The sequence below is a fragment of the Manis javanica genome, chromosome 10 (assembly GCF_040802235.1).
Source record: "Manis javanica isolate MJ-LG chromosome 10, MJ_LKY, whole genome shotgun sequence".
Classification (NCBI taxonomy): Eukaryota; Metazoa; Chordata; class Mammalia; order Pholidota; family Manidae; genus Manis; species Manis javanica.
The window spans coordinates 73,553,803-73,581,077 of record NC_133165.1 but is presented as its reverse complement, the minus strand read 5'-3'; the positions used below and the strand labels follow the sequence as shown (position 1 = coordinate 73,581,077).

Genomic DNA, 27,275 nt, shown 5'->3' with positions numbered 1-27,275 from the left:
CACACCAGCCTCACTCTTCTGCCCAGCTGAGAACCCCCTTTAGCACACCTACAGGGCCCTCTCCAAGCGGCAGAGGCCCAAGGGCTCCTCGGCTCACCCACCGTGCAATTTAGTTCAGGATTTGCAGAGACTCTGCTGTGTGGCAGGTGCTGTGCTGAATTTAGGATGGGGGCCCTTGCTTTCACGGAGAGCCCGAGTCTACAAAGGACAAAAACCAATCAGGCAAGATGTCGAACATGAGGAAAAGGCAGCTCACTGTAGATTCTATTTGTCTTGAAGAAATACTAAGTATTCTGCTGTCAGGATTTTTAAATTAAGAACAAGAAACATCAAATTCATTTGACAAATATAACAAACTCTTAAAAATATATTTGAATTCTATCTTCATAGTGGGGAGGGAGATGGTGGGGAGGAACCCAGCAGGGGCTGACCTGGGGCAATCAGTCTTGGGCAAAATGACACCACGGACACCACAGTCCATGGGACCAGTGTGTGCCACCCCCTCTCCTGTCCAGCCGCCTACACATGTGCCTGCCCACCCACCTACCCATGTGCCTGCCCACCCACCACCACCCTGTTTCACATCCACACACAGGTATGCACATGCGGTGCCCCTGCTAGATAGGGAGGGAATGTGGGGAGAGGAAAGCCTGCTCACTAGGGGTCTGGTCTAGTGGGAAAACTATGCACCATTCTGTGCACACAGCCACAGCACAAGGGAAGGCAGCCTGAGTCCCAGCAGCCAGAGGAGGAGGACAGATAAACTACTGGGAAAATTCAGATGACATCAGGTACCACTAATAGCCAGAGGATGTGATGAAGGCTTCAAGGAGAAGGTGGTACTTAAAATGGACCAAACAGTGTCACTGGGAAGCCTTAGAACCTGCAGAAAGAGGAACCGAGTAGCTGAGCATAAAGGAGAGTGTGAACAAGTCAGGGAAGCCAGATAGCTCAGCACGTTGTCAGGGGACCAGAAAGCATTCTGCTTGATGGATGGAAGAGCAGCAGAGAGAGATTAGGAGAAACGGGTCCCAACAAGCTGGCACAGCCTGGAGGTAGGCTCTGGGGCCCTGCTGGGAAGAGCCGGGCTAAGGAAAGGCCATGCGGGCCTCACAAATGCCCTGGCTAGGTGGACTTCCTGAGACCTGCCTACCTGCTCTGGTTAGTGATCAGAGAAGCGCCCACTGTGAAAAGTGCCCGGCACTCCCGGAAAGCCGTTTCCAGCTGCCAGGCAGCAGCTGGTGGCATACTGAGGGGGGAGGGACGGCTGTGATCCTGAGGTCTGCGGGTAATGGCTCTGCTCCCCTCAGACTCCTTACAGGGAACAGGGGCCCAGCCAGGAACACTGCTGGATCAACATGGGGGCATATAGTTATATTTCTCTGGGTTCCAGAGAGCTAAGCTCCCCAAGTCGGGATGCCTTCCCAGGAAAAAAGCACACCCAACTTAGCTGTCAGGCTGAGCACTATGCCAAGAAGAGATGGAAGCCAAATGCCTGGATTTTAGCAATTGCCTGAGACCTCTTTGGGGAAAAAGTACTGCAGACAGCCAGAGTCTGGGACCCGGCATACTGCACTGGGTGGGGAGCTCCTGAGCACTCTGCAGTGGCTAGGAGCTGGGGAGGCAAGCAGGAGAGGACTGCTGGGGGCCAGGTACCTCTCCATCAGACCCACGGGGTCAGTGCTGCCTGGTGACAGCACTTCCTCAAGCACCCAGATCCACAGAGGCCCCCCCGCCGTTCTCTCCAGATAAGGGAGAAAGGACAACTGTCAATTACATCCATGTCCTTTGGTGTTTAACTTTTTCTGTATCTTTTCTGAAATCTTATCCTTTAAAAAAATACATCTTCTCCTTAACTGAGCCTCTCCTTCCCTTCAACAGTCCTTTTAGAGTCTGAGAATCTTGAATTATTCACACCAACCCATCTCTACTCAACAGCCATCCCTAATTTGATATGAATCAGGGCAGAGCAAACAAGTTCAACCCCGTGGACCCTGGTGCTCTGCAAGTGCCCGCACTCCAGCTTGCCCAAACGTAGGCAGTCATTAACTCTGTATACATAGCACCTTCCCTCTGTAACTCCCACTGTCTTGGCTTTTACTAGCAGGTGTTACCATTATTCCCCACTGCCTCTTGGCCACACCACAGTTTGTGTTTTAATGGGACTCCCTGAGCAGTCCCAGGTGATTATGGGTGCAGCCCCATTGGAGAGAAACATGGAGTCCCTTTTCCCACTGCCACCTCTCCTATGGAAATAAACCCAAATGCTGAAAATGTTTTAATTAGAGACATGTCCACCTGAGCGTTCTTTACAATGCAAGGTATTACAAACACCCAAAATACACAAGGGAATGAGTACATTAATTTGGGTGCAAACACTCAAATGGAATATGTGCGGTCCCTCAGGGCTGCTGTATCTGCAAAGCCTCGTGGAGATTCTCTCATACTAATTTTTATTAATTTAGTAAGTCATTTAATAACAGGCAAATATAATATCTGGTTAAATAAAATAAGCAACATAAGGGATTTTATGCACATGACAACTGTATCCATGTTAAGTAACCCCTAGGTACAGTCACACAAGAAAAGATTAAATACAACCCAATGCTAACAGCGATAATGTTCACATGGTGGCATTGTCTTTGTTTTGTAACTTTCAGATGTATTTGTAAATATGTGCAAATGTATGTATAAAGTTATTAATTTTAGCATTTGCAGAAGAACATAAGATTGGAAACAACCTAGCTATCCATCAATAGGTAACTAGATATTGGAATTCTTTGCATTTATTAAAAATAATGGGGGCAGAACAACAAATGATGGCAAGGATAGAGAGAAAGGGTAACCCTTCTACACTGCTGGTGGGAATGTAAACTAGTCCAACCATTGTGGAAAGCAGTATGGAGGTTCCTCAAAAAACTAAAAATAGAAATACCATTTGACCCAGGAATTCCACTCCTAGGAATTTACCCTAAGAATGCAGCAGCCCAGTTTCAAAAAGACATATGCACCCCTGTGTTTATCACAGCACTATTTACAATAACCAAGAAATGGAAGCAACCTAAGTGTCCATCAGTAGATGAATGGATAAAGAAGAGGTGGTATATATGCACAATGGAATATTATTCAGCCATAAGAAGAAAATAGATCCTACCATATGCAACAACATGGATGGAGCTAGAGGGTATTATGCTCAGTGAAATAAGCCAGGAGGAGAAAGACAAGTATCAAATGATTTCACTCATCTGTGGAGTATAAGAACAAAGAAAAAAACTGAAGGAACAAAACAGCAGCAGAATCACAGAACCCAAGAATGGACTAACAGTTACCAAAGGGAAAGTTACTGGGGAGGATGGGTGGGAAGGGAGGGATAAGGGGGGAAAGGGGCATTACAATTAGCACACATAATTTAGGGGCGGGACAACACAGAGAAGACAAGTAGTGAGTCTATAGCATCTTACTATGCTGATGGAGAGTGACTGTAATGGGGTATTTGGGGGGGACTTGATAATGGGGGGAATCTAGTAACCACAATGTTGCTCATGTATTGTATATTAATGATACAAAAAGTAATAATAATTGGGGCAGATCTATATGCTTTGAATGGGGACAATGTCTGCAGTGATAAGAGCAAGGTCCAGAAGAGCACATGCAATACTCTTCCACTTATTTTAGAAAAAGTCGAGGGTCAGGAGATGAATATGTATGTGTGTATGTTGCGTATCACTGTGTGTTTGAACACACATAAACACCTGGGAAGGGGCTGGAGAACAAGAGTTTAATCATGCAAAATTTGATTTTTTTCCCTGCAGATCTAAATTTTTGGAGTGCATGTTGCCTTTCGTAAAACATTTTAGAAGTGGTTTTTGAACCAAAATGGACTGGTCAAATTTCTCTCTCAGAGGACCATCCAATACCATGGTTTCCCCTGTGGCTACAGTTCTGGCCATTGTAGTGACCTCCTGCACCTCGTGCTGTGCCCCCCAAGATAGGATCCTGCTCCCTCTTCCTCTAGATACTTGTCAGTTAACCCAATTAGCATGGGGGCGATATTCCAAAGGAGGAGGAGAAGGTGCCATGGCAGGCAAACCTCCTGGGGCCTCCCTGGGTGGGCACAGAAGGGCTCAGACCACAAACACAGCTACTACTTGCAAACAGTTCCAGATCTGTAAAACACTTCACATATTATTCCCACTGGATATGCACAAGTCCATGGGGTGTGCAGTACTATCTCCACTTTACACTGAAAGAGACCAAGGCTCAGGAAGGTGAAATGAATTCCCTAATTCCACCTAGCTCCTAAGTGGGAGCCCTAATGTAAAAAATCTGCATTTCTCACTTCCTAGTGAGAAAAGTGAAGGGAAGGTGCTAGAAACACATGCTTTTCCTTTCTGGATTCTAAGAATCCCTTTTCTTAGCAAACATCAATCTTAAGTCCTACCTAAGTCCTTTTCTGCTGTATCTCAACCACATTCTCTACTGCTTCTAGCTAACTGATACAAAGCTGTGCAAATGTTTTTCCAAAAATCCCAAAGATAAGGCCAGAATATATTCACCACTCTCTGCAGAGGTGAGGAGGGGCTAGGCGGCTGGTTCTGCTGTGTTTTTTCTCCACAGTTTTGGGAGAGGCGTATGTATGAGTCCCCTCGGCGTCGGCTAACTCTGTTTTCCATTTTCTCCCTGTTTGAGCAGGATGTCTGTAACTGGTCCCACCATGAATCTGGGGGCAGATAATTTCTGTGTGTTCCCATGTGTACAAATGGAGGGGAATTACACCCCAGGCTGGATGAGCCTCACCAATCCCTATGAGATGGTTTAGACATGAGATCTGGGATTTCTGGGCTGATGTTGAGCTGATGCTGGGATGTGACCTTTGGGGACTTGGAGTGAATTCTTCATCTGGGATAGACATGAATCTTGGGAGGTCAGAGGGCAGACTATTGTAGGCAGAGTAACAGCCCTAAAATGTCTACACCCTAATAGTGGAACATATGAATGGAAACTGTGCATTATATGGCAAAAGATATTTTGCAGGTATATTTACAGTGACAGATGTTATAATGGGGAGATTATCCTGAATTATCTGGGTGGGCCAATCAAATTACACTGATCTTTAAAACAAAACTTTCTCTGGTTGGAGTCAGAGATTCAAAGTGTGAGAAAGACTCTACTTTTTCCAGGGACCCCAAGGAAAGCATGAGACAGAATGCAGGCAGCTTCCAGGAGCAAAAAACAGTTCCCACCAACAGCCAGCAAGGAAATAGAGCCCCAGTCCTGTGTGGAACTGAAGTGGGCCAACAACCTGAATGCACTTGGAAGCGAATTCTTCCTCTCAGCCCTCCGGATAAAAACCCAAGCCAGCTGATACCTCAGTTTCAACCTTGTGAGACCCTAAGCAGTGTACCCAGCCCAGCCCACTGGACTTCTAACCTCCAGAACTGTGACTTAGAAATGGATGTTGTTTTAAGCCAATAGAAGTGGGTAGTAAACTGCTACAGCAGCAATACAAAACTAATACGTCATCTCAGAAATCACTTCCCTGAATCCTTCGTTTTGAAAATGGGGAAACTGAGGCCCAGAAAGCAGAACACAGCAAAAAGATTACACAGCAAAAGAGTCCAAATGTTCCAGGACAGTTTTCTTGCTCTCAGAGGGAGGCTCAGGGCTCTAAGCCCAACACTAAACCATGGAACACAATGAAAACCTTTATGAATGACCATAATCATTCTAGACATGGTGATTCAAATAGAGCCCGCAAGCAGTTCCCAGCCTGCCTCCGTCTATCTGGGAGGAGTCCACCCAGGCTAGACTTTTATTTATACGAAATCCAGCTGCTCCTCCGGCCAAAGAGATAGGAATGGGACAAGCAGATGCTGACTCAGAGACTAGGATTCTGAAAAGCCTCAACCTAGAGAAGGCTAGTCCTTGGGCCAAAGACACCTAAATACATCCCCCCGCCCCCTGCTCCAGCAATTAGCTCTAATTGGACTATTAAAAGGACTCCAATTTATGACTGTCACCAGGGCATTGCAGATCAGAAGCAACTTGAAAATGAAGCTCTGTGTGCTGAGTACCTGCCTCTCCAGCTATAACTGGCAGACCATACCCCAGCCTCAAAAGACGCTGTTACAGCCACACATTCCCCTTTTATGATGGGTGAAGCTCACATAATCCAGATAATTTCAATGGAGGCTGAAAAATGGCAGGGGCTGATCTGATGAAGGAAACAAGGGCAGGGAGAGCCCAGACCTGGGAGTCCCCTGCACCTGACCTGCACCATCAGCCTCTGCACTCACCCAGGCTGGTGGCTTTAAGCTCTCACTTTCGTCACCCACTGCCACGTACAGTCTGGCCACCATGTGCTCGCCCTCAGTCTTTGCACACCACTGGTCCTTTACAACTGTGTGCCTGCCATCTCTTCTGTTCCGAATGCCCTTCCCAGGCTTCTTCACTTTGCAGATCTCACTTGCCCTTCAAGCCCAGGTCAAATGTCCAACTGGAACCCTGCAAACTTGTCAGGGAAGCCTTTTCTTGACCACTCCTTCTGTGTGGCCATAATATGGTTCATTTTCCTGTTGTACCTATAATAGCATCCAGTTAGCTCTTTAGGGATCTACCGCCCACCAAGACTTGAAGTCTGAGCTCCATCTGTGATTCCCCCAGCTCCCAATCTTACTGGCATGGAGTCGATGCTCAGTGAATGCTCCTTCAATTGATTTGTGTATTTCTTTCTAGACATGAGGCTCATGAATGTTTCCCAAGGTCAGAATTATATGTAGTAAAATCCCAGACTGTCTGGAGCCTGAGAAAGTCTGTTGCCTGGTACTCTCATTGCACAGCTGGGGAAACAGAGACCCGGGTCACACAGTGATGCCAGGACAGGCGAGGCACAGAGTGAATGAGAGCAGAAGGAGCTGGTGGTGGTGAGCCCCTGGGTACAGGGAGTGTGTGGAGTCCCATCTTAGTGAGGCGGAAGGAAGGGCTTTGGCCCCAGGCACTAGGATGCCATCACAGCCTGCTCAGACTTCCTGCCTTAGGCTTTGGAGTCTGACAGATCTGCATGTAAATCCCAGCATCTCCTCTTGATACCCATGTGGCCTTAGGCAAGTCACGTCCCTGCTCTGAGCCTCAGTCTCCTCGTTCGTAAAATGGGAACAATGTACCTTTCTCACAGGGTCCTTCCTGATCTTCTCTCTCTGTCTAAACTCCCTCTACTCAGTTAATTCCTCATCATATTCAATACTAAGTTCAATCTCATTTTCTCAGAGGTCTTTCTCAGCCACAAACAGGTCAGGGCACCTGTTAGAAGCTCTTAAAACTGCCTGTACTTCTTTGGAGTGCTTAGCACAGTTGAATTTAAATAATTAACTGTGCAATCAGGCATTTCATATCAACCTGCCTCAATTCTCCTGTTGCCCAGGCACCCAGAGCACTAATGGAACTTTGGGGGTGGAAGGGCGGCAGGGGGATTCCTCATGCCAGACACTGAGCAGCCACTTAAACTCTGATCCCCACTAAGGTACTGACTCATTCCACAGCTCTGAACCCAGCCTGGACCTCTGGCCTTAGGCCTACAAGGAAACTTGGGTTTGGACCAGGGACCCCCCTAGAAATCAGATGCAATATCTACAAGGAGCTTCCTGGGAGGAGAGCGCAGGTCCAGAACAATCTCTAGCAGCATGACATCACCCTCTTTTCTCCTATCATCACCCAGAGCAGCTCCAGGTATTGCTCAGGACCCACCACACCCAGCCCAGTTCAGTCCCAGGGCCCAGCTTTGCTACCTAAATCCCTGGCACGGTGCTTTGCAGCAGACACCTGAGTTCTTATGTGCAAACTGCCACTTGCAGGCTATGTGAGTGGACAAACCTCCTTCAGCCTCCAGTTATCTTCCTGCTCCTCATCACCCCTCCCCTGGTATTTTCCCAATCCTCTGTCTGTAGGGACCTTCACCTGCTGTACTTCCCCAGACCCTTTCTTCATAATAGGTACAATCAGAGCAATAACCACAGTTAGAGTCACTGAGAACCTATTTCACACCAGGCCCTCGGCATGGGGTACTGTTAGCCATTAGATACCTGCCACCACTTCTTATCGCCATTGTACAGTGAGGAAACGGAGGAGCTTTCCAGGAAAGTGGCTTTCCTGAGGCCCCGCACAGAAAATAACTCTGCCTCACTACTACTATTCTCCTTCTTAAATAAAAAACAAGAAAAATTTGCTTCAGAAGGTCTTTGCTTAACTTTTGCTTTGAATCAGTGTCTTGCCTGCTCTGAATGGTGGTTGTTGGGAGAATCAATGCAGCTACTGTGAAGTGTAGAGCACAAGTATATGGCTGCCACATCAACGTTTCATGACTTTCTGAGCTTTCTAGGTTTTCTAGTCTAGCTTTCTGGGCCACAGAGGGCTCCCCAGGATGGCTCCTGAGGGTGAATCACAGCCTCTTAAGGCAAGGCAGCTCCTACAGGAGCACACTGCTCAGTGGAGCCAGGACCTGCCTGCCTGTGCCTTCCCTGCAGGTCCTGGCATTATGTTCAGCTCTCAGACCCTGTCTCTGTCCTGCCTCTGCCCCACTATACCTTGAAGCCTCAGTTTTCTCACCTATAAAATGGGGGTGATAATCAGTGAAATAATATACATCAAGTACTGATGTATATAAAATATTCATAGGTGGGGGAACCTACTGAGTATTGCTCCCTTTCCCCATTCATGTCATTCATTTCATGTCCATTCTTGTAAAACCCCTTGTGAGGGGTTTTTTACAAATTTAGGAGTTAAGGATCAAATCGTTATTTACCCCTAAACTGCTTCATAACCTGACACATTTTCCTCCTCAAATAACAAAGGCCTGTTTTTTAAAGATAAGCAGAAACCACCATTTCTCCACCTTCCCTACTGTATCTGAGGGCACAGGGTTTTGTAAACCACTGATTAAATTATTGGTGAAAAAGACTTATAAATATGTACACCTGAAACATACACTTATTAAAAGAAGCCTGCCCAGACTGTATGAGATGAAGTGGGGTTTTCAAACTGCATTCCTCAGAAACACTAGGCTCCCATGGGCAAAGAGTCACAAACGTCTGCTTTGACTTTCCGGGACACAGACACTGCTACAGTGTTAGTAACGACAGCTAAAGTGCTGGGCATTCAGAATGCACCGCACCCCAGCTACATTCCTTGCAAATTCAAACCTCACAACTTCTTGAGGTTGAAGTAGGTAGTGTTTGCTTCCCTGTTTTTACAGATGAGATGGCAAAAGCACAGAGAGGCTGAGTAATTTTCCCAAGGACACACAGCTAGTAACTGGGATGAGAACCCAGCCACCTGCTCTAGAAAACATGCTCTTAGCCCCCACAATATAACACTTGGCATAATCATTGCCCCTCCTTAGGCTGTAAGAACAGCACCACCATCCCTAACTCCCAATTTCCATGGTTTCCATTCATCATGAAAATCTCATTCGTTTTCCTGTGAAGTATTAAAAATTGGAGAGAATTTGAGTAACAAAGCCTTGCCTTCTACATGGGGGTTCTAAGTAAGATTTCACTTGAAATGGTTCCTGCTGCAACAGAACCTTTGGAAACCACTGAGATTAAATGTATGAGGGAGCCCCCAAGGAGCCCCAACTAACCAATCTGCCCATCTTCTTCAATGTGGCCAGGCCCCTGGCTCAAGAAGGGGGACATCTACCCTCTCCTGAGGCAGGCAGAGCCCAGGGACTACCACCCCTCTGAGTGCTGCCTTCTCTGCAGGGGAGCCTTTCAGCATTTCAGTACTTTAGGATTCAGATGCAGTGGGCTTTAGGCATGAAAAATGTGTTTCACTGTGCCGGGGGGCATCTTCTGGATAATGATTTCTTCCTAAAGTCTTCTGGGGCTTCTCTAGCCTCAGGTGCTGGACACCTTTCAGGGGCTGAGGTGGTGCCTACAGCAGCCGACCTACCTTCTCAGAACTCTATCTTCCCAGTCAAAAATGATCCCAAGAGCTCAGAATTCCTTGCCTGGGCAAATCACAACCGGCTCCTGATAGATTCTGGTATCCCCTCCACGTGTGCTAAATCACTGACCAAGATGGTGAGCTCACCGTCTCACAGGACATCCCAGTTGGACACATCTCTCGGGGAGAACACCTCATCATAACGGAGTAGAGCAGAACTTGAGGCATCAGAGCAGATTCTGTAAGGCAGGACTGTGTGTGTGCATGTGTGTTGTTTTCTTAATTAAAATTATACAAGCAAGCCTGAATTTTCAAGTGTTTGGGTCATGCCTTGACCTGGAGGAAACTTCTCTTGGGCTCCATCCGGGGCTTCAGGCCAACCCCATGCACAGAGAGGATGGGTGTTTACATAGAGACCAGCCACATCATCCCCCAAAACAATCCCAACCCTGAGACATTCATCTTGCAGAAAAACAGCCAAAGACACAGGCCTAAGACAGGGAAACCCTGCAGTTCACAGCTGCAGGCTCAGAATTCCCTGACACATGGCTCAGTGTCTGCCTTCATCTCTCGGAGGCTGGAAAGTCTTGTGGTATCCTCAAGGATCCAGATGAAACACATTAATTCATCACACAGAAATTATTATGGGTTCTTTGTCCTGTTGACCTGGAGAATTGTGAGCATGGATGATAAATTCCCCAAGGGCCCTTGCTGCGCCTAGCCAGGCAATCTAAGGAAGTGTCAACTTCCTGCATAATATCATCCTTTTGATTTTCAGTGCAAGAGTATGCGCTGTTCTCTCTGCTTATAATTTTTACATCATCCCTGGCCATGCAGATCTAAGCAAGTGGACAGTCATTATAGGCTGACCATTCTGAATGTCCATAACAAGGACGTTTCCATTCTGAAGATTCAGACCCCACTGTATGTCCTCACCTTTGACACCTAGAAAGCCAATTCCAGCTGGGAAGTTCTCAAAGGGCGTGAACCAGCAGAGGGAAGAACCTATACCTAGAGACACCCTCCTTCTGGTCCTAGATCTATCACTTATTAGCTAACAAGTCCTGTCACTACTCTGAACCTCAGCTTCCTCTTCTAGTAAAAAGCAAAACTGAGTGACTATTCCCAAAAGGGCATTCAGCAAATTAAATGAAATGATGTGCAAAAGTGAGAACAAACCTCACAGCATAATTGAGAGCACAAGTGCTGGAAGCTGCCTGGGCTAAAATCCTGGCTCTGTCACTGACCAGCTGTGTGACCTTGGGCCCTTTACTTAACTTCTTTAACCTTATTTTCGTCATCTGCTGAGTATAGATTTTTTAAGAAGTATATTTGTGGCAAGGTGGTTTTTCAGATTAACTGAGTTAATACATACAGAGGGTGTAAAGCAGTGCCTGGCATACACTGAACACTCCATAAAGCCTCACGTGCTGTAGTGCATAGCTGTGTATGTTCACTTCAGCTCCCTCCAGCAAGTCCAGGACTGACAGTGTGATTTTTTAATACCTGGCAAAGCCCTTATAACAGGCATTATCTCTGCCTCCTCATGTCACCTCAGTGATGAAGGTCACACTGTGCTCCTTCAACAGGTGAGGAAACTGAGGCTCAGATCAGATGACAAGGTTAAGGGGCAGAGCCAGGTTTGAGCTCACTGTCTCTTCTTGCCACACCATGCTGCCTCTCTGGTTCTGTCACCCATGCCACCTAAATGCCATTAACCACCCTGAGAACTCCTCTGCTGGGGAGCTGCAGCATAGCCAGAGGTCTGGTTTATTCTGCTCTGCGTGACTGCAATAGCTGCAGCTGGGAGGCCATCACAGTACAGAAATGAAGATGCTGGAACCTGTTGCCATACCCAGGTCCCTGGGCATTTACACACCTCATTGGGCTGGCTTCTTTTCTTCCATTCCACCCCACACAGCTGGCAATGACTGCTGGAGCACTAGCCGATCGTGTTGCTCCCTTGCTCTAAAACCTTCAATAGCTCCCTGTGGTTCACAGATCAAATTAGTTCACCAAGGGAATACAAGTCCAAAGGCTGCACATTCATTTCCAAGAACCTCCCACTCTTATCACCTTCTTCCCCTCCTCTGAGGTGGCTGGGTCAGTCTCCTCTCAGTCCTCTGGGCCACCACCCTCTTCTGGAAAGAGCAATCACATGGAACATTAGAACCACTGTCTCTAAGCCATTCCAGAGCAGTCACAGCGGGGACAGGGACCTGAGACCCGGATCTCAAAATTCACATAACCAGGGACAGAGCTGCGACCAAATTCAAACCTTTAATTTAAGCTTTCAGAACCATTTTGAGTATCAGCATATACTCTGCTGCATTTTCAAGTTATTTGTTGAGTTGATACTAAATGTATGAGGCCTATGAAATGGTCCGGAGAGTTCAGATCATTTAAACATTTTTGGATCCTAATGCTTCCATCCAATGGTGCCTATTAAAGTAAAATCAAAAACTTTACAAAGGCCCCGCCACCCCACACCCCATCATTCTCTATGGCATTCTGTACTCTAGCCATGCTGGCCTCTGGACCCCCCACCCCCCGACAAACCCTACAGGGGCCTCCAGCCTTGGGGCCTTTGTCCCTGATGTTCTCTCTGCCTGCAATGCTCTTCCCCTTGATGATGTCTGATTATCATTCAGGTTTCAATCAGATGTCACCTCCCTAAAGAAGCCTTCCCCAACCACCCTAAAATGTCCCTTCCACCAGTCACTTTCTACCACATTCCTTTTTCTTTTCCACAAAAGAATCATCTCACCACAAAAGAATGACCTGTTTGTCTATGATTATCTCATTTAGTTATTAGTATGTTCACTGTCTGCCTCTCCGCAGGGGGATATTAGCTCTGCCAGAGCAGGGACCTAATCCGTCTGCTCCCTCCTGTCGCCAAAGCTCACAGAACCACGCCTGGCACACAGTAGGCACTTGATGCAGATACACTGAAGAAATGTACAAATACAGAGATGATTTTTCTCTCTGGCTGCATCCTGTGTGTGATGTGCTCATGCCCAACCCTGAGGTGGGGAGGAGTGGGTGAGGCCCAGGGAATCAAGCCCCATCCAAACCCAGGCTGGAACAAAGTCCTCACTCCTCCACTGGGGCACAGCTGCCCAAGAAGACCTGCTGAAATTTCACCAAACAACTCATGCAACAAGACTGTCTTCTATTAGTGAGAATTATTTTCACACCTCCCACAGGGGGATACCCTGACTTTATGAAGGTAAAACTGCATTCTGATTAACACTTAATCAGGATTTCAGCTATATTACAGCTAGCTATTAAAGGGAAAAAAAATAGTTGGGGGCCTTAATATCACACTAGTAAATGTTACAGTAAGTGTGTTCCTGACATGATTTTCTTATTAGGGTCCTTCCCTGTAAATTTTACTGCATTTAATTAAAAATTACTGCTAAAAGAAACAGCTGCAGATGGTCTTTAGTCAGAAAATTAAAAAGTGAATATTCTCATCAGTCAATTTCAATAAGAAGCACAGCCACACATTAGGAATGTGATGGTTTTGAGCTGATAATAATTTTTCTGGCATTTCTAGGTCCTTTCAGTGAAACTTAATGAAAACTCTGCATGAGTTAATTTATCAAATACATAATAATAGGAAGGCTCCCAGTTTACAGGCAGATACGAAGATATGAATGAATACCATGGCTAAAATGTGCCAAAACTCCAGCCACGGCAGCTCTCAGCACCAGTGGCATCAGTCAGCAGGAGGTTCGGTTGAGGCTCCACAGTACACCCACCCAAGGACTTAGAGCTGCTGTAAATCACCTTTGTTTTACAATCATGCATATATTTGTTGCTGCACCACTGTCTAAGGTTGTAAAAAATATAAGTCAGGTTTCATTCTCTCTCCCAGGCAATCTCTTCAGCAAAATATTTATGGTATTCTAAGGATGCAGGGGGTGTGCTAGGGATTGGGGATGGGAGAGAGGGAGGGGCTCTTAGGCCTGATTCCGGGCTGCATTTCCAAATTTTAATTGCAGCTGCTGTCCTTGGTCTGACTGCCCATTCCATTACCCGCCTTCCAACTTTGTTATGACTTGTGTCCTTCCACTTTATTTTCAGGACTGAATTCTTACTGTTTCTTGCTGTGTCTTTTACTGGAAACCCACTCAGATCTTTTACGTATTTGGGACTGGACAGACTGTAACAGAAATGAAAGGACAAAAAGAGAAAAGCAAAGGCAGACCCAGCTAGTCCTGGACTTGCTCAGTACTGGAGAACTGGGCTTCTGTGCACATTCTGGAAGTGCCCCCCATGCTGCCTGCCACAGCCCTGCTCAGTCCTCGTTGTCTCTGGAGGGGCTGTTGCAATGGCCTCTGGGCTAATCTCCCTGCTTCCCAACTCTCCAGCCCCTCCACTCTCCACCAGCCAAGGAGTGGCTGGTGTCAGTCCCCCTCCCTGCCACGCACACCCCTGCTGAAAGCCCCCCAGAGCCTCCCCAGCCCCAGAGGGAACGGCCTGACTCAGCAGGCTGGTGTACAAGGCAAGCTGTCTCGGCCAACAAGTGTGCCTCTCCAGCTTCATCCCCCAGACGGTGCACTGAGCTCCATCTGAATACATCACGGTCCTTTCTGACTCCCAGACTCATACTTCGTGCTCCTCCTAGACTGTCTGTCTCCATTGGGAACTCCTATTCCACTGGCGGTACCTGCCTCAGTGTCCCCCAGATAGTCAAAAGCCTCCCCACTGCCTCTCCTCCAGAACTGTCTGGACAGGCCTTTACCAAAGCCTGCATCACACTAGGTCCCAGTGGCCTCCACCAGCCTTCCGCCCCGCCAGCCAGAAAGGCATTGTAAGGGCAGACACCTTCATCCCGCTGGTGCCTGGACTAGTAGCTGACATGTAGATGCTGAACAAATGTTGGCAGGGTGAGTGCACCATGTGAGCTGGGGCAACAGCATTCTACTGTAAGAACTAGAATTAGAAAAAAGTGGTGTTTGAGTTTAGTCCTTAGAGCTTTTCAACCCAACTGCTTCCTATAGTCTCTATGTCTGTAGATGATGGGAACTGTCTGCCAAAATAAAGATATCAAGGTACCTTATGAACCAAGATTAGGTCATTTTGATTGCAGCTTTACCTGCTAAAACCACAGTACTATGTTTCTCTACATGTTCTCACATAGACCTTTCTCCTACCTCCATATGTCAAAATCCTACTTGTCCTTCAGTGTCCATTCAAATGCCACCTCATCCATGGTGCCATCGCCCTCCTTTGGATGCCTGCTCTTCAGGTCCTAAGCATTTTCTACCTGGGATTTCAGGGACTTGGGTCTGAGTGCTTTTCCTACTTCCCAACTATAAGGTCAGTGATGGTACCTGGTCTACCTCTCTCTCCTTCCACACTTCACTTGGTGCAACTCCTTACCAGGAATACTCATTTCTCCAATGGCACCTATCAGTTAGCCAAATCACTGGGGTTACCTGGATCTTTTCACTCCTTATCCTCTAGCAGGCTATACAATTTTAGGCCAATCAACAAACTGTTAAACGTGTAATTTGAGTTGCATTCCAACAATAAACAGCTCTGTAAGGATCCTGGGCTGGGAGAAGAGAGTCATGAAATGTTGGAGCTCCATCTTCCAGAGCTCTCCCTGGAAGACACAAGCACTCCTGAACTGCAGCTCTTGAGTGGGCTGAGCCATCTGAAGCTCCCTTAACGAGCAGTATGATCCCAAATATATGGCCTGCTCCAAAGCCAGAGCTCCTGGTGGCTCTGCAGGCACAGCTGCCCAAAGGAGGGCAAGGGTCCCCCACCATGGCCCTGGGGGAGGGAAAGTTGTCTGAGTAGCTCATTAGCAATTCCAAGAAAGCCTGTCAGTCTTCCTGATGAGCTGTCAATGGATGCACAAACCCGCCAGCAGCCATTAGGAAAGCAAAGCCTCCTTCCACCCTTCCTTGAGCCCTCTGGGCCAACAAGCAAAGCAATGGAGGTGGCTGTGCTGGCCTGTCTTCTGCATGGCAGACACTCTGCAGCTGCTGGACAAAGACCACCAGAAAACATGGCACTTTTCAATCACAGGAAACATGTAGTAGTGGAAAGAGTGGACTGAGTCAGAGAGACTTGGGTTCGAATCTTAGTTTGGCCACTTACTACCTGTGCGACAGAGGAAAGTTAATTTCACTTCACTGGGCCTCAGTTTTCTCACCTGGAAAATGGGGCATGGAAACTCCTCATATGTCTAACTAATTGTGAATTATAAGAGAAATAACAGCTATAGTCCGGGTCACAGAGATGGACATTTGTCCTACTATGGTTACAGAATCATAAAGTTCCTGATACTGCTGTTTTTGGTGTAAGATGCTGTGAATGACTCCAAATCAGTCTCACTCAGCCTGCTGTCAGCAGCTGTGACCCCACTGTGGGAGTTCGAGGTAACGCTGACACCACCCTCAATAGCTGAAGCTTGCAAGTTTGTGGTCCCAGTTTTGCTGATGTGATGTCCTCCACACTGAATAAAACACATGCAGAACAGTCACAGGAAGGGGAGAGAACCCCACAGTGAAAGGACCAGATTCTCCATGACACCTCTGGAATCAAATTTAAATCCTGCATCCATTGCTATGTGACCTTGATCATGTCACTTAATAACAGCTAAGACTTACTGATGATTTCACTATGTGCTATATTAACTCATTTGGCCTTAAAAACATTATGAGGCAGGCACTATTATCATTGCCCTTTGCAGGTAGAGAAACAGAGGCACAAAGAGGTATGTAACTTGTCCCAGGTCACACAGAGAGTAAGTGGAGGAGTGCAGTCTAAAAACCCAGGCAGCTTGGCTAAAGCCTGTGTACTCATCCACCACGCTCTCATAGGCTCTCCCTGGGCTGCAGTGTTCTGTCTCTGAACATAAAAAGCCACCAAAAAGGCATCAAAAACAATATGCCTTAATGGTTGGAGAGAATGCTAGAGAGAGATGAGAACAAAAACAGTGGGGCAACATACTCATTGTGAATCTAGGTGGTGGGTATATGGGCATTTGCTCTAACAACTCAACTTTCCTCTAAGTTTGGATATTTTCATAATGGGATGGGGATAAGAGGCATCAGGGATCTGTGTTGGTGTATAGTGCTGAGTGATTAAAGTAGACTCGTCATAATGCAAAAAAAAACCCCCACACAATTATGAGAATCTCAATGAGAATCTTAGGACAAACCGGATGGTGCAGTGTTTTGCTTCAAATGGAATTTAGTAAATGGATGCTAACACCTAGCACTGTCTTGCCGAAGACATATGCAGCCCCATGGTGAAGCTCAAAACCACCAGCTTGCATGGGATCATAAAACCCCTGGTCAGCAACATGCACTTATTAAGCTCCTAGTGCATAACCAACATACTGAGGTATCATGGGATATTCAGAAGTAAAGAGTAGGTTCCCCCAACTATGAGTACTGACTGAGGACCTAAAACATCCTGCTTGAAAAAAGTAAGAGGATTGGACCACATTTCTCCACCTTTTTTTTTTGTTTTTTGCATGAAGGTCAATTCAAGAAAAAAAGAATGCTTTGGGGGTAGCCTTTAACCTAAAGAGTGATAAAACCTTTTCTGCATACTATGGGAAAGGTGTATGTAAGACAGAAGAGTCCAATTTTATAAGATAGAAGACTGTCAATAAGAATATCATTGCAGCCCCTAAAATGTTATTATCTGTGTGCACAGTTTTCAAAGGAAGTAACTTCATAGAAGAACCTTTATCATCATCCACCAAGCCCCTGAGCTGCTGCTCTGCTTCAGGGATCTCTAAGGGCTCTCTGAACTCTATTATATACAGTTTCTTGAAGGGAGGTACTTTGAGTGGAAAAAGGACTTGGATTTAAATAACACTGAATCACACCACGAAAGAGTTATTCCCTTTTCAATCCTTTTGAGTCCTTCTGATTACACGGAAAAGGCCTCTGTATGGTGCCAGGATGTCTTTAACACCGCTCCCTGCTTAACAAAGGGCTCAGGCTTCCAGCTCACAGCCTTGGCAAGTAATAACCCCAAATGAGAATTTACCCTGCTTATTTTTTTTCTCTGTATCTTATTTGTACAACTGAGAGTGTTTTTTCCACTTCCCAACTGTGACATAAAATTCCTTTTCTAAATATTTTTAAGTAAAAAAGATGGACTGCATTGAAGAAAACAGTGATAGTACAGGTGGTCAAACAGAAATTGCAAAGGTGGTCCAGGAAAAGCAAACTGCTACTGAGAACTAGAGATCTGCTCCAATTCACCATTTTACAGATGAGCAAACTGTGTCCTAGCCTTTTCCAAGACCCCACAGCAGGTCAGTGATCATGAGGGCTTTGAATCCAGGTTTCCCCATGCCCTGTCTTGCCCTACTTCAGGGCTGTTGATGTTTATTTTAGCTTCTGCCTCTGAGCCTCATGTGAAGCAAGGTGTGGGGTAGGACAAGTAGCAGAAAGAGGAAAGAGAACTGCCTCCCCATCCTCTTATTCCATCCCATCCAACCTAAAGCCACCTAATTCTCCAAGTCCCCATTCCGGCGAAGAAGCAGTAGGGCCAACAGCCCCATGGAGGTCCCTTATGCTCAGCTTGATGTGTCTGAAACCTCCCTTGCCCAGACCTGTTCCAGCCCAAAGCAGGGATTTTTTTCTCCCCATTTGCTTGCACCTCTTTCATGCAGAAAGACAGAGAAAGCTTTGCTCACTGTTTGATGTCCAAGAGGTGACATAAGGGAAGAACTAGCCCAGTGCCTGGCATACAGTAAGTAGTCAAGATATGGTAGCATTAGCATTTTCTTGAGTATTTTATTCCTTTATTGTTATGTTAATTTGGACAAAGGTACTTTCGGTTTTTGAACAAAGTACAGATCAAGGCAATAGGCCTTTGCATATGGTCAAACAGCGCAGGGGCTTGACTGAAAGAGGGTGTGGCCCTGGGGCTGTGCAGTGCACAGCTTAAACAAGCAGACCGGACATCTCAGCGTAATTCACTGCAAACGCCTGAACCAGGTGTCAGGAAATCTGAGTCCTAGCACTGATTTCTCCACTAAATCCCTGAGAAGCCTTAGGCAAGTCCCTTTCCCTCTCTGTGCCTCCGTTTCCTCCTCTGTAACAGGATCCAAGGTTGTCAAAGTTCCCTTCCTGCTATAAAATTTGGTGACTCTACAGAAAGCAGATTTCAATTTCTAAAGAGTTGTCCTTCAAAACTGGAAATGAGCTCCCTAGCCTGACTGAGAGGGAAGAGCCAGTGTGAGCGGGGCAGGAATATTTCAGGGGGACAGCTTTTGCCTGGGTTGGAAGGAAAAACTTCATCGGAATACCCAGCAACAGACAAGGCAGCTGTGGGAGGTGGTGAGTTCCCCATGGCTTGAGGAATTCAAGCCCAGGCAGTGTTAGAGATGGGAAGTTTGGCCATATGCTGGAGGAGGTCCTTTCCAGCCTGGAGAGTTTGGTTTTGGAGCTGGTTCCATTTTCATCAGTGCTAGCAGGCGCCCAGCTAGGGTTGGGTCTTGTCAAACCCTGCTGCTAACTACTAATGCAATAAACTGTCAGCAGGACTGCTCTCACCCCCTTAGAGTCTGCACATGTCCACGTTCCCCAAATTAAACTCACCCCTCCAGCAGGGCTGGTGTTTACCTTTGCTGCAGCCCTTTCAGCAGGGAGCAGATGCAGCCAGGGTGCGGAACCGGGTAAAAAAAACTCAGGAGAATAAACCATACAAACACTTCTTAGCACTTATATTCCAGCACGCGCTAATGCTAATTGCAAATCATTCTTTTCTATCCATTACTGCAGGTGCCCTGGGAATTCTTAGGAGGAACAGCCTGTGTGGGAGTAGGTGATGATGCTGACATGGGGGAAAGAATCAGGCTACCCTTTAAAATCACCACCGTTTGGCTTTCACTCATTCAGATCAGGCACCCCCAAAGAGCATCCGTGTGGAGGCTGAACAGCGTTGCCTTTAAGATGCATCCACAACGTACAAGGAATAGCAAGATTTGGTAATTATCCATTTGGGATGATCAATAGAGGCATTCAGTCAGTCTTGGGATGGTGGGGTCAGAAAATCCCTGCTATTGTCAGTAATTTCAGTGTTCCGCTCCTATAACCAGGCTGAATGAGTCCAAAAAAAACAAAATCAGCTTGGGTGCACCTCCTGAAGACCTCTATTCAGAAATTTAGCTCAGGGCACCCTTAGCTTTTCAAACAATTTAAATAAATTGCTGCTTCTCATTCCCTTGAATAGAGGGTATGTTTACACAATAAAAAGGTATCAATCTCAATTTAGGGTATTTTCCTGATGGTGAAAGATATTAAGCTTGGCAAGGTTCCAGAACATTCTCTCTTGGTAACTTTTCCAGAGGGGAGTGGCAAAGCCATCTACCTAGGAGATGAGAAATGTTCCCTAAATAATGGAAATACAAATTGTTGGTCCCCTCCCTGCTTCTGAGTGGCAGACAAGGGAGGAGACTCGATGAGATATGGAAGATCTGAAAGGGCCAGCCAGGCGACTCAAGGCATAACAGCGCAAGAGCAATGCCGAAAAGGCACTCCTCATATTTATTGAGCAAATGAACTTGCAGTGAACTCAAACATCACTATCCAGCCTTGAGTCTAGCCCAAGGACACGACGCTTCTCAAGGATACCAAAACTGTGTGAAGGCGGCTCCGAGCCATGAGAACTGCTTTGGTTCTCATCACTCTGTCCTTGATTACACATCAACAGAGTATGTGGGAAAAACAATCAAGTCATGTGTACTTATACATTTGATTTCTATATTACTTGAATCATGTATTAACCCCATCAATTCCACACAAATGCTTACATTTGTACCACATTTGGCATTTTAGATAACACCTTTACAGAAATTATCTACTTGGATCTTCTCAAACCCTCTGTGAGGGAGCATGAATCCCACTTCACAGATGCAGTAACTGAGGCTCTGGGAGGTAAAGCCACTCACCCAAGTCACACAGCTAGAAAGGAATAGAGCCTAAGGTTGAAAAGCAAGTCCACTGTCCCCTGCACCTGAGCTTGCCGCTCAGATAGTTACACCTGCCCAACAACAAAGAAAACAGAACTTCACAGTACCTTTCTGCATCCTGGTCTGCGCTCTGCTGTTTGCTCTCAAAGGCGTTGAAGCTGCTCATGTCCATGTAGCCATCGTTTTCATTGGCTGTGGACAGGGCTCTGCTCTGCTCTTCAAACAGCTTTGTAAACGTCCCAGCCCTCGCAGGCCTCCGGGGCAGAATCTGGATATTCTCATAGTCCGAGTTCATGGCTGGAATGTTCTTGTAGTCCGAAGTGTCAGGGTTGGGGAATGAGATGGACTGTGGCTTGGTCAGGGGCAAGGGCAGAAAGGGGGGCTGGGATCAGTCTTTGAAGGACTCCACCCTGGACACCGTTGTGCTGAAAGGGACGCCTTTCCTCTTGCCGTCCCTGTAGAAGATGAGGGAGGAGGGTGACTCGGAGGCCCGGAGCTTGCCAGTCTGAGCCTGAAGCTGGGGAGAGTTGCTGAGGCTCCTCTGGTCAATTTCCAGAAGCCTGGAAGGCCTGTGGTAGCTAGATTCTGAAGAGGACCTGGAAGAGGACACGCTGACATCCACGTGCACTTTGTTCTCCATCTTCTTTTTGAACGTCAGTGCCAGGAACTGCTTAAAGGACGACTTCTTCTTCTTGGTGTACTTGTCCAGGGGCTCGCTCTCTATCAGCAGGGAGTGGGAGCTCTTCGTGATGGGCTTTTCGGTGATGCAGCCCAGGTCGAAAGGGGGCGGGACGTCGACCACAGAAGACAGTGTGGAGGTGCCACTGGATGGGAGAGTGCCACCTGTGGGAAGCTCCCAGAGGAGCCAATCACACCAGGCAGTGAAAGGCTGTCATCCCTCCTTTTTTTTTTTTAATTATAAAAACAATTTATTGTCTCATATGATTGAAAAATCCAGAAGTAGGGCTAGTTGCAGATGGAGTTGGATAAAGTGCCTCCTGCTTTTTTTTTTTTTTGAGAGGGCATCTCTCATATTTATTGATCAAATGGTTGTTAACAACAATAAAATTCTGTATAGGGGACTCGATGCACAATCATTAATCAACCCCAAGCCTAAATCTCAACAGTCTCCAATCTTCTGAAGCATAACGAACAAGTTCTTACATGGTGAACAAGTTCTTTCATAGTGAGTAAGTTCTTACATGGTGAACAGTGCAAGGGCAGTCATATCACAGAAACTTTCGGTTTTGATCACGCACCATGAACTATAAACAAGTCAGATATGATTATCCATTTGATTTTTATACTTGATTTATATGTAAATCCCACATTTCTCCCATATTTTTTTAAATAAAATGCTGAAGTGGTAGGTAGATGCAAGATAAAGGTAGAAAACATAATTTAGTGCTGTAAGAGGGCAAATGTAGATGATCAGGTCTGTGCCTATAGACTACGTATTAATCCAAGCTAGAAAAGGGCAACAAAACATCCACGGATGCAGAAGATTTCTCTCAAAACAGGGGGGGTGAGGTTCTAAGCCTCACCTCTGTTGATCCCCAATTTCTCACCTGATGGTCCCCCTGCGACTGTGCCTGTCTTAGGTTGTTCCTCCCTTGAGGAATCTTACCATCTCTGGCTAACCAGCCATCTTCTGGGGCCATACAGGGAAATGTAAAGTTGGTAAGTGAGAGAGAACAATATTCTTTGAAAAGGTTAGCTTTTTACTTCTTTGCAGATTTATGCCCTGTGGCTTCTATGCCCAACATTTGTCTCGAGGTATCTTTACCACTTGGAAGAATTATGATACTTGGTAATTTTCGATATGAGGCACGAATTCTACTAAAGGGTTGTAATTAGGAAGGAAGAAGAAAAGCTATAGAAGTAGCAGACAGAAGAAAACATGGGAAGATTGATTATTTCTTTGTGTCGTCCTTCCTTTTGATCTTGCGGTCCTCTAAGCTGGATGCTCCCGGGACAAGGAGACTGGAATCTCTCGGCTTTCCATGGAGAATGACCAAAGGTACAAAGTGAAGGCTCTCGGCATTGCTGGCAAGGCCCTGCCAGCTTCCAGCGGCTTCCCCTCCAATGACAAAACCGTCTTTCATGCTTCTTGGTGGCACCTCTGATGCTAATGGCTGACAAGTCAGCTTCTGGTCTGGTTTCTTCAGGGACAGTTTCCAGGACATAGCCTGACATCTTCCCGGAGTGGGGCCTGGCCCTTGGGATCATGTTCTTCCTGTTGATGGCGGCCAGCCCACACTCAGCATCCGAGGTCATCTCCTCTTTGGTGCCGTGACCATCCTGGGCAGCCTGTGTGCCCAGCTTCTCTTCCTCCCCTGGGTCAGCCCCACATGGCAGGCTGACTCTCATCTAATAGGGGCTGGCGATTGTGTTTTCAGCAGCATCCTTGCCCTCTGGCATGACCACCATGTGAGGGACAGAGGGGCCTTTCCCAGTGCCACCCTGCAGGGGAGCCACGCTGACTATGCAGCACCCCAGCCCTGGGGGCCTGCTCCGCACATTCTCCTGGCTGTGCTTCCTGCTCGGACTCTAGGCCTTTTGCTGACTCCAGAAAGGGGGAGTAGCTTTTGCTACAGAAGGAGGTGCTCTCGGTTGGGAAGAAGTCATAGGGACTTGCTGAGAGTGAAGTCACAAAGTTGTCCACACACTCATTCTCAAAAGGAACGATCTGGCAGCTGTCCTTGGTAGGTTCCTCCTGCACAGGGTCTTCACCTTCCCAGGGGTCTCCTCCCGCCTCCAGGGTGGCTGCCATTTCTTCTTGGCTGGTTTTCTCACATCAGTCAGGTGGTTCATCCTCATCACTGTGGTTGCTGCCACCTGTGGCATTTTCACACTCCTTGGAGATTTGAGGGCTGTGTGTGCCCATCTCTGCCTCCAGTTTGCCCACAGCCAATCCGTCATTCTCTGAGGGGGCCTCACTAGCATCTTCAACATCCCCCTTGGCTGGCCTGTCTGAATCCACGCACTCATCTGGCGCCCCTGGCTCTACATGAGTGCAGCCTTCCTCACCACCCTCTTCCGCCCCTGGGAGTGTCCCGGGGGGCCCGGGCTCCTCGCCAGTGAGCTGGCGAATCTTCTAGATCAATGTGAGTCAGGATGATATAGCTCAGGAGCACCACCTCTCCATCCCAGGAGCTCCTGTCCGCCAGGCTGTCCATGTTGTGTCCTTCTACCAGCTGCACTTCTTCTTTAACTGCTAACTTCTGCTCCTCTGCACCCAGGTCAGGGACACAGTCCTCAGGAGTGAGGGCTTCATCACCCTCTCCACTCAGAACCAGGTCAGCTGGGGCTGCGACGTCCTCAGCGGCTCCTGCTCCCTCCATGTCACACTCCCCACCTCCCTCCTGACACTCTTTTTCCCCAGTGGCATCCAGAGGCATCGTGACTGCATTCTCTGCAGGGCCCCCATCCCTGGGTTCATCCTCTTTTGGGGGAGCCCCAGGGACCACGATGCAATCCTCATCCCCCTCGGATTCAGAGCACTCTGGGTTGGACAGGTGCTTTTCATAAAGCCCCCTGTCCACACACGCCAACTTCCCGTTGCTGCACTTGTTCAAGCTGTTGATCAAGTAGATGCTGGCTCTCCACTAGTCAGGGGCGGCCAGCCTGGGTTTAGGGGCGATGAGGGGTTTTGGCCCCCTAGACATGGAGTTACAACTGTGAGGACTATCGGGCCGGGGTGACCAAGGAAATTTGGGTGCTGTTCTGACGTGAGAGGACTGGCAGTCCTTGGCTTGGGAGCAACTGTTGGTTTTGGTGAATGTAAGGGATGAAAATGGAGAAAAGAAGGAGACAAAAGTAGAGTTACCTTTATTTCCACTCAGAGTCTCCTACTTCCCATTTTTGAGAGCGAACACAGAAGATGATTTCCCAGCCTTTGAGAACCCAATCTACTGTGCTCTGTCTCAGGTTTCTGCCCTCCACCGTCATCTTTAAAACTCCTTGACCTTGCACTAAAGATTCCTTCTGTAAACAAAGTGAACAGACCTTTCTTCTATACATAGTCCAGCTAACAAAACCCAAATGAATGGTACCTTGTACCTCTCAAATAAAGGTGTCCAGGTCATTGTGCTCAGCCTTTCAACATCTACATATGAAATAATTTCTATGTGCCTGGTACCCATAAGTCAGTGCTGGACTTGACAGTCACCACCCCTGCTGTCCTCACAGAGCTCACATTCATCCTACAGGTCATTCATTGCATACCTACTATGTAAACACATAGCACTGTACATGGTACGGTCTTCTAGGGTCAAGAAGAGAAGAATACCTCTAGTTGACTTAGGGAGACAAGACTAAGAGGACAACTGCAGGACAGAACTGCAGACCCTTGGAATAATATGACTCAATAGGCATTATCTCATTCCCTCAAGAATGCTACATCAAAGGTTTGGGCAGGGATGTATGATTCTTCTGATGTATGATTCTCTGAATTCTATGTGCTTCAAGACTGGTGTGCAGCTAACTGCTCTGCAAAGAAATTATGTGGTCTTTCCCAATGTGGATATTTGCAAAAGTCTCTTCCCCTGTGGATGTTAAGGATCATGGCAAAATAACAGATGTTGTACAAATGGAGTTAGAGAAGCAAGAGTTGCCATGACTAGGGAACACCTCTTGGAGAAGGTGATATTTCAGCTGAATTTTGCTGGGAGGGAACTGGACAAGTAGAAGAGTCAAGGGAATGGTCACCCACTTCCAAGGTCAGCATCTCTCCTGCCACAAGTGAGCCCTAACCTCCATGCTTCCTGCCTGTGCCTCCAAGCCCCTGGGCACACAGTGGGCAGCGTGAGGCATGCCAGTTTCCAGGGATACAACTCCATCCTGACAGCTTGGCTTCAAAAGCACTGCCTGGCATCCCGGCCCATGGATTAGGATGCATGAGTTTCCCCTTCAGCCAGTCTCATCTCTAGTTCCATCCCCACTAGGGCAGGAGTTTTACACAGAGCAGCCTCAGAATGCCAGCCTGGTGCATGACAGAAGTGAGATGGAGCAGAGGGCCTGGGGGTCTATCAGCAAACTCTTCTCCCCCCTGCATTTGACTCGCAGTTAAGTCCCTGCAGCACCTAACTCCAGCCATCTCTAATCTACATCTGTCTGACAGAAATACAATGTGAGCCATGTTTATCATTACATGTGTAATTTAAATTTTTCCCATAGCCACATTAAAAAGTAAAAAAGAATCAAGTGAAATTAATTTCAGCAATACATTTTTTGACTTTATATAACCAGAATTTTATCCCTTTGGACATCATCATGTAATCAATGAATCATGTTTGGATCAACATATAATAAATGTATGAAACTTATTAATGAGATATTTGACATTCTTTTTCATACTAAGTCCTCAAACCCACATGTGTATTTTATGTTTAACAGTACTTCACAATTCAGACTGGTTGCATTTCGAGTGGTGGGCAGCCACATGTGGGTGGTGGCTGTGTACTGACTTAGCACAGCTCTAATTAATAGGAACCCCAATTTCAATATGTCTGAGGCCAAAGTCACTATCAGCTCCCCTAAACTAGCAGGACTGTGTACTTCCTTTGAGGAGGCCCCAAAGGAAATAAAAAAGCCTGGAGCAGCAATAATACAGGTATATAAAACCCATGCACTCTGTTCCTGAAAGGGCCTGATTTCAGAACCTCTTTACTTGGGCTTTGCCCATAAATCTAATGAACTTGGCTCTCTGGTTTCCCAGTGCACAGTTAATGAGGGCAGGGGAGTTCTAACTGAGTTAGAATAGGAGCACTGCCAGCTGTAAGATGTGACGGCTGACAGAGAGGAAGAGGGAGAAGAGGCACCAATGTCAAGACCTTAGAGACTAAAGCCCCCAGGGCATCAACCCTCTAACCTACACCTAATTCATCCCCATAAACAACAAGGCCAGCCACTAACATCCAGATAATAACCCAGAGTCTTCAAGAGATAATGAGGGACTTTCCAACTCCTTGTTTCTGTAGGCAATCAAATACACAACCTACTCTAGAAAAATACCTGTTCAAATTGGTAAAAAGCAAACAAACAAACAACTGTTTGGAGCTTCAACAGCCAAGTTCAGCTACCTGTTAATACCGAGTTACAGAGTGAGCTTTTGGAGGCATGCTGATCTGGGTTCAAATCCTGTCTTGGCCACTTACGAAGTATGAAACCCAGCCTCAGTTACCTCTTCTGTAAAATGGGTACTCTCCTACTCCCAGGAGGTCATTATGAAATTTAAAACATATATAATATATTAAGAGTGCTTAGCAGCAGGCCTTTGCATAGGGGTACTCAATAAACAGTAGCTATTATTGCTCTAATAAAGTCAGTCTTTGCCTACCCCACAACCCTGGTATAAGCCTTGCTCTCCACTCAT

General features: G+C 46.8%; 1 pseudogene; it reads right to left on the bottom strand.

The window, feature by feature from the left end:
• LOC108408315 (FYVE, RhoGEF and PH domain-containing protein 5-like) overlaps positions 1 to 26,150 on the bottom strand; it is a 78,440-nt pseudogene extending 52,290 nt beyond the window's left edge.
• Between the last annotated feature and the right edge of the window lie 1,125 nt (positions 26,151 to 27,275).